The 12,500-nt window shown below is 40.1% G+C and overlaps 1 long non-coding RNA gene across 2 annotated transcripts in view; it reads left to right on the forward strand.

Annotated features, from left to right (window-relative positions):
- LOC149136605 (uncharacterized) overlaps positions 1-12,265 on the forward strand; it is a 33,811-nt gene extending 21,546 nt beyond the window's left edge. The window contains exons 1-2 of one of the 2 annotated variants that reach the window (XR_016241107.1): positions 3,095-5,116; positions 5,394-12,265. This is a non-coding gene — a long non-coding RNA (uncharacterized LOC149136605). Of the gene's footprint in view, positions 1-3,094; positions 5,117-5,393 lie in introns of those variants that run through there. The other variant, XR_016241108.1, reaches the window with a different exon arrangement.
- The last annotated feature ends 235 nt before the right edge of the window (positions 12,266-12,500 follow it).

Here is a 12,500-nt window from a genome sequence, read left to right on the forward strand (position 1 = left end):
CAGGAGAAATACCTAGCTAAGGATAAACCTCTGTACCTGGCTTTCGTTGACATGGAGAAAGCCTTTGACAGGGTCCCCCGATCCCTTATCTGGTGGTCAATGAGGAAACTTGGGATAGAAGAATGGTTAGTGAGAGCTGTGCGAGCCATGTACAGAGATGCTGCCAGTAAGGTGAGGGTTGGAAATGAGTACAGCAATGAATTCCGGGTAGAGGTAGGGGTCCACCAAGGTTCCGTCCTCAGCCCCCTATTATTTACCATAGTCCTCCAGGCAATCACAGAGGAGTTCAAGACAGGTTGCCCCTGGGAGCTCCTCTATGCTGATGACCTTGCCCTAATTGCGGAGTCACTATCAGAACTAGAGGAGAAGTTTCAGGTGTGGAAGCAAGGTCTAGAATTGAAGGGCCTTAGAGTCAACCTAGCTAAAACCAAAATCCTAATAAGTAGGAAGGTAGATAAAACACAAACCCCTTCAGGTAGATGGCCCTGCTCAGTATGTAGAAAAGGAGTAGGTAGTAACTCTATAAGATGTACCCGGTGCAAGCTATGGACACATAAGAGGTGCAGCAACATCAAAGGCAGGTTAACTAGCAAGTTAGTTTTTGTTTGTGGCAGATGTTCAGGTGCAATAAAGACTGCAAACAAACAGGAAACAACTTCTATCTCATTCCAGGGTGAAAAACTAGAGGTAGTCGATAGCTTCCGCTATCTGGGCGACCAAGTTAGTAGTGGGGGTGGGTGCGCTGAAAGTGTAGCTGCTAGAATAAGAATAGCCTGGGCAATGTTTAGAGAGCTCTTACCCCTGCTGGCGACAAAGGGGACTCTCACTCAGAGTAAAAGGCAGACTGTATGACGCATGCGTACGAACAACCATGCTACATGGCAGTGAAACATGGGCTGTAACTGCTGAGGACATACGTAAGCTCGCAAGGAATGAAGCCAGTATGCTCCGTTGGATGTGTAATGTCAATGTGAATACCCGTCAGAGTGTAAGTATCTTGAGAGAAAAGCTGAACATTAGAAGCATCAGTTGTGGCGTGCAAGAGAGACGATTGCGCTGGTATGGACATGTGGTGAGAATGGAGGAGGATAGCTGCGTGAAAAAGTGCCACACCCTAACAGTTGAGGGAACCCGTGGAAGAGGTAGGCCCAGGAAGACCTGGGCTGAGGTGGTGAGGCAAGACCTTCGTACATTGGGCCTCACCGAGGCGATGACTACGGACCGAGACCTATGGAAATGGGCTGTGCGTGAGAAGACCCGGCAAGCCAAGTAAGATCGTTGCCAGTGCCCCTGGACTGGTTCTTGTGCGGGTGGCACATGAGATGCACCATTTTGAGCGTGGCCGTTGCCAGTACCGCCTGACTGGCTCCTGTAGGATTTTCGAGCGAGATCGTTGCCAGTGCCCCTGGACTGGCTTGTGCGGGTGGCACATAAAAGACACCATTTCGAGCGTGGCCGTTTTCGTGCGGGTGACACGTAAAAGCACCCACTACACTCTCTGAGTGGTTGGCTTTAGGAAGGGCATCCAGCTGTAGAAACTCTGCCAAATCAGACTGGAGCCTGGTGTTGCCATCCGGTTTCACCAGTCCTCAGTCAAATCGTCCAACCCATGCTAGCATGGAAAGCGGACGTTAAACGATGATGATGATGATGATGATATATATATATATATATATATATATATATATATATATATATATATATATGTATATATATATATATATATATATATATATATATATATATATATATATGTATATATATATGTATATATATATATATATGTATATATATGTATATATATATATATATATGTATATATATATATATATGTATATATATGTATATATATATATATATATATATATATATATATATATATATATGTATATATATATATATATATATATATATATGTATATATATATATATGTATATATATATATATGTATATATATATATGTGTATATATATATATATATATATATATATATATATATATATATATATATATATATATATATATATATATATATATGTATATATATATATATATGTATATATATATATATATGTATATATATATATATATGTATATATATATATATATGTGTATATATATATACATATATATATATATATATATATATATATATATATATATATATATATATATATACATATATATATATATATATATATATATATATATATATATATATATACATATATATATATATATATATATATATACATATATATACATATATATATATATATATATACATATATATACATATATATATATATATATACATATATATATATATATATATATACATATATACATATATATACATATATATATATATATATATATATATATACATATATATACATATATATATATATATATATATATATATATATATATGTACATATATATACATATATATATATATATATACATATATATACATACAATGTTAATTCTCTAAATGAAGTATTAACAGTAACTGCACGATAAAGTGTAGTATATTGCCACTTAAGTGTGGCTGACCCCTAGGGGTGGATGTTACTGTTGCTTTTAGCCCCAGGAGGACATCTCCTCCAGCTGGCTTATCGACACACGACTGTGTCCTGTTTGCCAAGGGAGTTATCCCTCTCACCTCGACCAGCAGCACGAACGTATCCGGATTTCAGGTTTATTTCCCTTCGTCGGCGTTCGACAGCTGATGACCTTGGTGAGAGAGAAAAACCTGGCAGACCTTATATCTTCTTTTCCAGTGACATTCTTCACTGATATTGAAAAGGTGAAAACAAGCAATGTTAATTCTCTAAATGAAGTATTAACAGTAACTGCACGATAAAGTGTAGTATATTGCCACTTAAGTGTGGCTGACCCCTAGGGGTGGATGTTACTGTTGCTTTTAGCCCCAGGAGGACATCTCCTCCAGCTGGCTTATCGACACACGACTGTGTCCTGTTTGCCAAGGGAGTTATCCCTCTCACCTCGACCAGCAGCACGAACGTATCCGGATTTCAGGGTTATTTCCCTTCGTCGGCGTTCGACAGCTGATGACCTTGGTGAGAGAGAAAAACCTGGCAGACCTTATATCTTCTTTTCCAGTGACATTCTTCACTGATATTGAAAAGGTGAAAACAAGCAATGTTAATTCTCTCACCAAGGTCATCAGCTGTCGAACGCCGACGAAGGGAACGGGTGTAAAAAAAAGGTGTAGAAAACGAATATGTAAAATGCGCGGAAAGCAACGGGGGTGGGTGGGGAGAGGGCTTCTGAAAATTCACAAGATCCGAGGTTTTCCCTCATAACTTTTGGGAAAATGATTTTTATATTTAAAAATGAAATTGTATATAAATACCTTTCAAACGGTATACATTACGATTATAACGAAATTTATGGGTAAAATCTTTTCCGAAGGGTTGGGGAGAGGACTTCGGAAAATTCACAAGATCTGATTTTTTTCTCTTATAACTTTAAGGAAAATGGATATCTTTTAATGAAATTGTATATATATACCTTTTAAACGGCATGCATTACGGATGCCTAATGTGCCGCAAACCCCTTGTTTTTGTTCGGAAAAACGGAGTTTCAGATCAGGAAGACCAGGTAAGTTGGAACTACTCTGTTTTGACTGGGATTTTTCTCATTTCTTTTTAACCACAGCTTTTGAAATGATGGTGGAGGGGGCATCTTTTTCTGAAAAAAATATTTTGAAAATTTTTTGTACAATTCGCCATCCCTCATCATACCACTCCCGACCGATTTTGGCCAATTTTTTTTGCACTTCAAAACCATGGGAGGAGCCTTTTCGGTAAAAGATATTTTTAAAATTTCTTAATATTTTCAGAGGAAAAAGTGGGTGATTTAAGGGAGATTTGGCTGTTGTTTCTGGCACATCTCAACACAACCCTCCTCTTTTCTTTCTCACTCTCGAATGTATTGATGTTTTTCGGTTATCAATTGGAATAGTTATCGACTTGTCAAGATTCAGTTCCTTGTGCGTGACAGCACGTGTTGTCAACTATAAACACATGAAATATTATGGTTAATGTTTACTTTAACCATTATCTCGGTATTCCTTCGTTAGAAACAGCATAGTTGTTAAACTCGATCATAAGGGATCATATGATTGTTATCTTTTACTCTTTTACTTGTTTCAATCATTTGACTGCGGCCATGCTGGAACACCACCTTTAGTCGAGCAAATCGACCCCAGGACTTAATTCTTTGTAAGCCTAGTATTTATTCTATCGGTCTCTTTTGCCGAACCGCTACGTATTTCTTTACTCCTCTTTGGGTGGCAACATTTGCTTTGAAAGTGAAAGCGAGGAGAAAGTGAAAGATGTACATACGTGTCTATGAAATGGAAGTGTGTGTGAGAGAGTGAGTGAGTGACGGTCTTGTATGTATTTTTTGCATGTATGTGTAAATGGTTCTCTTTCTCTCTCACACACACAATCTTTCATATACACGTATATGCATACATCTTTTTTTATATGTACGTATCTGACTGAGTGAAGGTGTGTGTTGTCATGTATATGTAAGTGGCACTCTGTCTCTCACACTATCTTTCATATACACGTTCATACATATATATGCATACATCTTTTTTGTGTGGGTTAGAGAGAGAGAGAGTGAGTGAGTGAAGGTGTGTGTTGCCATGTATGTATTTTTTTTGTATGTATCTGTAAGTGGCATGCATTCTCTCTCTCACACACAGGCACACATTATCTTTCATATACACGTTTTGTACAAAAATATATATGCATACAACTTTTTGTATGTATGTGTGCGTGTGTGTGTGAGAGAGAGAGAGCGTGTGTGTGTGAATGCCACTTACACATACATGAGAACATACCTTCACTCTCTCTCTCTCACATGTCCATCTTTCACTTTCTGCTCTCACTTCAAAGAAAATGTCAGCTTTTCACTTTCTCCTTTCTAAAAATTTTTTGCAGAAGTTCACGAACAATCATATGATCGAGTTTGACAATTATGCTGTTTCTAACATTATCCCAAATAAGGCTTTTTCGACGTTAATTTCCTTTTCTTCTTGGAAATTTACGAATTTTATACACACACATGAAACAGGTAAGAACGAACCCTAGCCGCATACACCTACATGCAAAAAAATGCATATTTGTAGATATACATATACAAATATGCAAGGCTTTTCTCAAGTCTAAAATGCGACATTGTTTTTGTTATCTACATTCCGCACACATACGAGGGGTGTATGAAAAGTTTTGAGCCTAACCTAGAAACGGGGCTGCTAGGTAGCTGAAACAATTTTTTCTGGTAAGTACAGTCTTTTCGGAGTTTCTTACTCATTTTCATGATTCTGATATTTTAATTTTTTTTGTTGCAGATTTTTGAAAAAGCAAGTGTCAAGGTTACAAGGAAAATGGAGAAAACTGAGTATCGTGCTGTCATAAAGTACCTTGATTTGAAAGGCATAACTCCATCAGAAATCCATGAAGATATGGTGAGAACCTTAACAGACAATACTCCTTCATATGCAACTGTCAAACGCTGAGTAAATGAGTTCCAGCGTGGCAAGGAGAGTGTGGAAGATGTTCCCACACCAAGGAGACCTCCAACTGCAACCACCGAGGACAATATTGACCTTGCTCTTGGTATGATAATGCAAGATCATTGAATATCATGTCGTCAGATAGCCGAGAGACTGGGCATCTCAACTGAAAGAGCAGACAACATTCTGACAAAAGAACTTGGGTTCTCAAAGGTTTTTGCAAGGTGGATCCCTTGTCTTTTGACTCCTGAACAGAAATGCACCAGGTGCACTTTGTCCACAAGCAATCTGGAACTGTTTGAAGCTGATGAAGAGAATTTTCTTGCTCGTTTCATTACTATGGACGAAAGTTGGATTCATTACTACCAGCCTGAAACCAAAGAACAATCAAAGCAGTGGAAGTACACATCTTCTCCTACCCCAGAGAAGTCCAGGGTCATTCCTTCAGTTGGCAAGGTCATGGCGTCAGTTTTTTTGGATTCTCAAGGTGTCTTGCTGATCGATTACCTTGAAAAGGGTCACACCGTGATGGCTGTATTATTCTCAGCTACTGAAATGCCTCCGAGAAGCAATCAAAGAAAAAAGGCCGGGAATGCTCACCAGAGGAGTCCTTTTTCATCACAACAATGCTCCAGCCCACACCTCAGTGGTTGCCATGGCAACAATTCGTGATTGTGGATACAAACTTGTTCCCCATCCACCTTATTCACCAGACTTAGCCCCCTCTGACTTTCATCTATTCCCAAAAATGGAAAAAGCCCTGGCTGGTCATCATTTTGCCAGTGACAATGATGTCATAGATGCTGTAGGAAGTTTCTTGGAGTCTCAAACAAAAGAGTTCCTCTACGCCAGGATAATGGTGCTTCAGCACTGCTGGAGAAAGTGTTCAGCCATCGAGGGGGATTATGTTGAAAAATAAATCATCAGAAGTCTTGTACTATGTTTTGTTTTCTTGAGGTTTCTTTTCATACACCCGTCGTACATCCAAAAAAGAAGTATGTATATGTATTGCGTAAAAAAAGTCGTATTAGTGATAATATTTCATGTGTTTATAATTGACAACCCGTGCTGTCATGCACAGAAACTAACGAACGAATCTTGACAAGTCGATGATAAGTCTGAGACCAAATCCCTATGATTTTTTGGGGGCTAATGCAGTTTCACACCTCTCCTTGAAAAATGCATTTAAAAAAAATTTTTTTATTTCAATTCACCCCCATTTTAAATTTTTGATTTTGTTTACATTAAAGAGAAAGTAGCAAATTGATGAACATATGCAAATCTAATATCGACAAAAACATTTAAGTGAAAAGAATTTGCTTTTTACTTTTGTTTGCCTTAAATAATCGTAAATAGTGATATAATGTAAATTAAATATACACCATTTTATGAGAAACAAACATTAATATTTAATAATGTTATAAAGTTTAATAAGGGGCTCAAATTTCATCCCCCCTCCCCCAATTTTAAATTTTGAACTTTTTCATCCAGTTATTTATTTGTCTCTCTACTACTTACTCCTATCCGTTTATTCATAAAATATATTGTCAACTAAATGTGGCGGTCTTATAGAAGACGGTGTTATTGTTGATTTTAGCCCCAGGAAGACTTTCGTATCTGTCTGTCTTATGTATCGATGATAGTCATATCGACTCTGCATAAGTTTGCATTTTTTTTGGCTTTCAAAAGTGTGTCTTGATTAATATTTTTCATGCGAAAGTTGTCCAACAACTAGTACATTTGATCTTGCAAATTGTTTCCACAGGGAACTTGCCCTGTGTGGCATGTTTCCTAGTTTTGTGTATTTGTTTTCAGCTTGCTTAGCCATTTTCCTTTGGAGGATGGCGTCGTCAAGCCATGAAGACAATTTTCTAACAAACACCGGTTTCCTTGGAGACATGTTTGATATCGAGTTTCCTACACTCCCTCTACCACAAGTTCATGAAAGAAGGATAGAGGAGAGAAATTTTAAAAAAACAAATACAGACGTAAACATGATTGCCAGTACCACCACCAACACCAACACCACAAACAATAACAATGATATCATCACAAGGCCATCCACTGTGGCCTCTACCAAAGACAGTACTGCCAACACCAACACCACTACTACAACAAATCAAGGATACAAAAACACTGCTTAGCAAAGGACAAAAGTTACACTTACACATCCCTAAAGACATCATAGAACAAACCTCAAAAAGAACAATTATCTATAAAATACTAAGTACAAAAACGAAGAGACCTGAAAATGCACCTCAACAAAAAATTGAAAAATGCCTTTGCCCTGTATGGGCACATAATATGTCGATTGGTGGCATAAATTTGGCACTGTTCAAGTGCGATTTTACAGTGAAAACCTGGCTAAATGGTTTTCAACAGTCACTTTCCGTACGGACGAGTTGGTAATGATACTGAGTTATCTTGGCCAGAGGGTGACAAAGGTCACAATAAAGAATGTGCCTCCAGAAGTAGAGACACAATGGCTATTATCTGCCATCTTCTTTGAAATGGAGGAAGCTAACATTTTGGAAATTACTGTCTTAGAACAGCAAAACTGGGTGGGAAAGACACTGGAGATTCTTTTGCAAATTGATCAGCCATCAATTGATAAAATACCCACCTGTATTGAATTAACAGAGGGATATAGGTTGTATATAGTGGTGGAGGGCAAGTGGCCATGTTGTTAACTGTGCAACAGCGAGACACATCTAAAAAATGATTGTCCAATTGCCGCAAAAAAACAAGAACAACAACAGCAACAACCACCACCAAAATCTGAGTTAAAAGCCTTACTACCCCCACCACCATCAACACAAAAGACGATAAAAGGAACAACATCAACACCAACAATCAAAAACAAAACAGGACCTGAAAAAACACCATCAACAATGACAGCAAGAACTAAAGATAAAGGAAAACCAAAATAAAATACAAAAGCTGATTCCCCTCCCCTATATCACATACACCTCACACAAACAATCAACAACCAACACTAACAAAAACAATAACACAACCACTTACACAAACGCACATAGACGCTTACAACATGCCCTTACCCCCTTCTCATTCCTCAGAAATTTCATCGGAAGACGAAAGTAGTGAGGAATGGCAAATAACCAGAAAAGAAAGGAGGAAGAGGATAAAAAAAAGAACAAAAGCAAACACCAACAAAGCAGGGAGATACACAACTCCCAAAGAGATTTTGAACTCTAACCCAAACACCACAGAGATACATACAGTAACCATACTCACAGCCATAAACACTAAAAACAGTTGATGAAATCCATCAACTCGAAAACAAACCTAACAGAAAATGACATAAAAACAAGCAACCACCCACACACAACACCACCAGAACACATTAAAATTTTACATGTCGCACTGACCTTACCCCACCCACTAAAATCCCTCTACCCCAATGCGGTAGGGGGATGTCAAAAATACTCATCAAAAAAACTATACAATAGCCTCCTTGATGATAAAATCAAAGGAGACAAAACTTTCGAACGGTAACTCTGTTCTATTCGTTTGTGTTTTAAAACACACAACTCATTAGGATCGTGATCAAGATTGGTTGTGTGAATGCACATGGCTTGGGGTCCCCTTGGAAATAAGGGTACCTCTTAAATGACATAAAGTCACATGAGTTAGGAATTATAGCCAAAAGTGAGACCAGACACCATAATCCATGGGCCCTAAAGTTCATGTTTGGTGGACAGTTTAACATTAATTTTTCTCCCTGTCTGCTGAGAATGGGCGGTAGTGGCATGGCGGTACTTTTTCGCAAGAGTCTGGATCTCAAAGTAAAGACAATATTTGTAGACCCAGAAGGTAGACAGGTTGTCCTGGATGTTGACGGCAGCGATGGGTGTGCTTTTCGACTCTTGTCAGTCTATGCACTGCCTCTAACAAGTCAGCAAGATTTCTTTCGACGTCTACAAGTATTCCTTGGAACGTCACATCCTTTACTTTTAGTGGGAGATTGTAATACTACCTTGGACATGCATCTAGACTATGTGGGCAGAGATAGGAATAGACGGGGATGCAAATGCCCGAGAGACCTGCTCAGACACCTTCAACTGTCTGACAGGTACCAACTCTACCATCCAAATGCGCCGATGTGGACATGGAGCAACTGCATTGGGTCGTCGAGATTGTATCTAGATAGAATACTGTGTAGGACAGTAGATAGGGATAATTTAGGATGTCCACAATTCCACATAGTCAACTACATGGATCACAAACTTGTGATATGTAAGCTAGACTTAGACAAGGTACATAGGCAGGGCTCTGGTTACTGGAAACTGAATGCATCTTTCTCGTCAAGACAGGTTTTCAGAGACCGAATTAGCATGCTAGTAAAGAGGGCTTTGACAGGAGCCATCATCAACAACAAATGGTGGTTTGCCCTCAAGAGAGCAATAAAAGCAGAAGCGATTAGGTATAGCAAAGCACTAGCGATAGAAACAGAGTAGAGGATGACCTAGTTAAGAAGCTAGAAGAGGCGATCAGAAGTGGCATTGCATCCGTCGTTTTGGCGGCGAGGTTGGCCCTTGACCAACACTTCAATGCCAAACATGAAGGGTGTGTTGTAAGGGCTAGGATGTATGTTCTAAGGAATGAAGGTGTTGGAGCTGTGCAAGGGGCCTGGGTGGTAGAGGCGCAACAGAGCAACAAAGCCACCATTCGGTCTCTGATGAACAGGGGTACAAATTGCTTGAGCCCAGCAAAATGCTTGAGACTTCAGCAGCATTTTGCCTGACTGTTTGGGACGAGTGGCAAGCAAGAACGCAGGGTGGGCTTCAGTGCCTACCTGCACAGCCTTCCACGACTCTCGGCAAGAGAGGCAGAGTGTTACGAAGGTGCCATCACGGTGGCGGAAGTGCAGGACGTGATGGCTGGATGCTCAAGGGACAAATTGCTGGGTTTGGATGGTCTGCCCTACGAGCTTTACAGTTGTATGCCAGACTTGTTTGGAGACATCTTGGCAGCAAAACAAGAGCATGGTGAAGAAAGATCCCAACAAGGGGCACGTAATAGATAAGTTTAGGCCCATCACTCTGCTCAATGCAGATTTGAAAATTTTGGCCAAGGTTTTAGCCAAGAGGTTGGCGTTTTTCATTTAGAAACTGGTCGACAAGGCACAAACATGCGCCGTGCCGGAGCTTCCATGACCACCTCCATCTGATGTGCTACATCATAGACAGGGTAGTTAAGGAACCTGGTATGGGTGGGGCCCTGATCAATCTGGATCAATCCAAAGCTTTCGATAGGGTAGACCATCGATACTTGGAGGTTGTCCTCATAGCAGCCAGTTTCGGTCCTGTCTTCCGCAGCTGGATGTCTGCTTTGTACAAAGGCATCTGTTCGGTAATTCGCGTGAATGGGCTTCTATCAGAACCTTTCAACTTTGCACGTTCGGTCCGTCAGGGATGTCCCTCTCATCGCTTCTGTACATATTGACTCTCGAGCCACTGCTGTGGAAGCTGGCGTTGCTGAGGTGTGGAACAAGCATACGCGGACAACATCACCGTCATAGTGTCCAGCCACAAGCACATCGAGCTGGTCGGCAAGACACTGAAAGACTACGAAGCGGTGATGGGAGCAAAAATCAACTGAGAAAATTTAGTGGTCTTGCAGCCTGACCGTCGTGCCTTGTCCTGACTCTACCATCACCAAACAGGAACACATCCTCTTGTGGAAAGGAAGCATTCCGATGGTCAGGCGACCCGTTTGCTGCCAACACCTGCTAAAAGGAGGGCTGGATATGCCATGGTTGATGATGTGCAGACATGCACTGAGACTGACATCTCCAGCTCTACATAGACGATGGTGGACAGGTGTGGTTGCCGTTTGTGCAGCGTGCTTTCCTGCAGCTCGTCTCCATGACTGAGCTGCAGTCGGGGATCAAGAAGATGCCGAGGAAGGGTGAAGGGCACCACGAATGTCGCGTTGCTCTTGAGCAACTATGCCGTCCCAACCGAAGCATTCTATAGGGGATTAGCGGAGGGGAGGTATGACGAAGATCTTGGGGCGAACCTGGGCATCAATGAGGAATACCTGACCCATTTGTTCAAGACGACTTTCGAGCTAGGGCCTATGGTTAACTTCCAGAGATCCCTGGCTTGACAATGCTATCGAGAAGCGCTACCTGTTCGGGATAAACTCTACAGGCACGGCTCGAGAGACACCAGGCTGACCTGCTAGAGATGTGATCAGAGCGACAAAACCGTTCTGCATGCACTTATGCAGTGTCCAACCATTTCTGACTTGTAGGCTTATGTCGAACGACTGCTGTCGTGTGTGGGACAAGTCGGTTTATCAGCTGAGTCTATCGTCAATATTGTCACGCCTTCCTTCAAACGAGAAGGAAGAGCCATTTTCATTGTACTTGTGGCTATGGCGAAAGAATGTGTCTGGTGGACACATCTGAAAGGACTAGAGACAAACACTTTCCTCTCTGGTCAATTTCTCATCAACTTCTTCAAGTGTCACTTGAAAAGGAAGGTGAGAGTAGAGAGGGAAGTTTTGCTTAGCGAATGTTTCAACAAAAGATGGGTGAATGTAGCAAAGATGGCATGGGTGAATGACAGAGCCACCTTGAGCATAATTTTTTTTTGCATATTTGTAATCTCCGACATCTAAAACGTAGGAATCTGAAAAAACTTTTCAATAAAATGCATTTTTTAAAGAGAGGTGTGAAACTGCATTAGCCCTGATTTTTTGCAACTTCACTCCCTGCCCCCGATTGTTTCTGCTTATAATTTGAAATATTGGATAGCCTGAGGAGGTCATTGCTGGCATTTATCCAGAATGATTTAAAAAGAAGTATGTGAATGGTAATTCATTTTAAAATCATACTTTTCTGTTTGAAAATTTTTTTCTTACACATACACAGCTTTGCTTGATTGAGGTACGGATAAAAATTTAAATTACAGT

This window comes from Octopus bimaculoides, chromosome 3 (genome assembly GCF_046866305.1).
Source record: "Octopus bimaculoides isolate indiv1 chromosome 3, ASM4686630v1, whole genome shotgun sequence".
In the NCBI taxonomy this organism is placed as follows: Eukaryota; Metazoa; Mollusca; class Cephalopoda; order Octopoda; family Octopodidae; genus Octopus; species Octopus bimaculoides.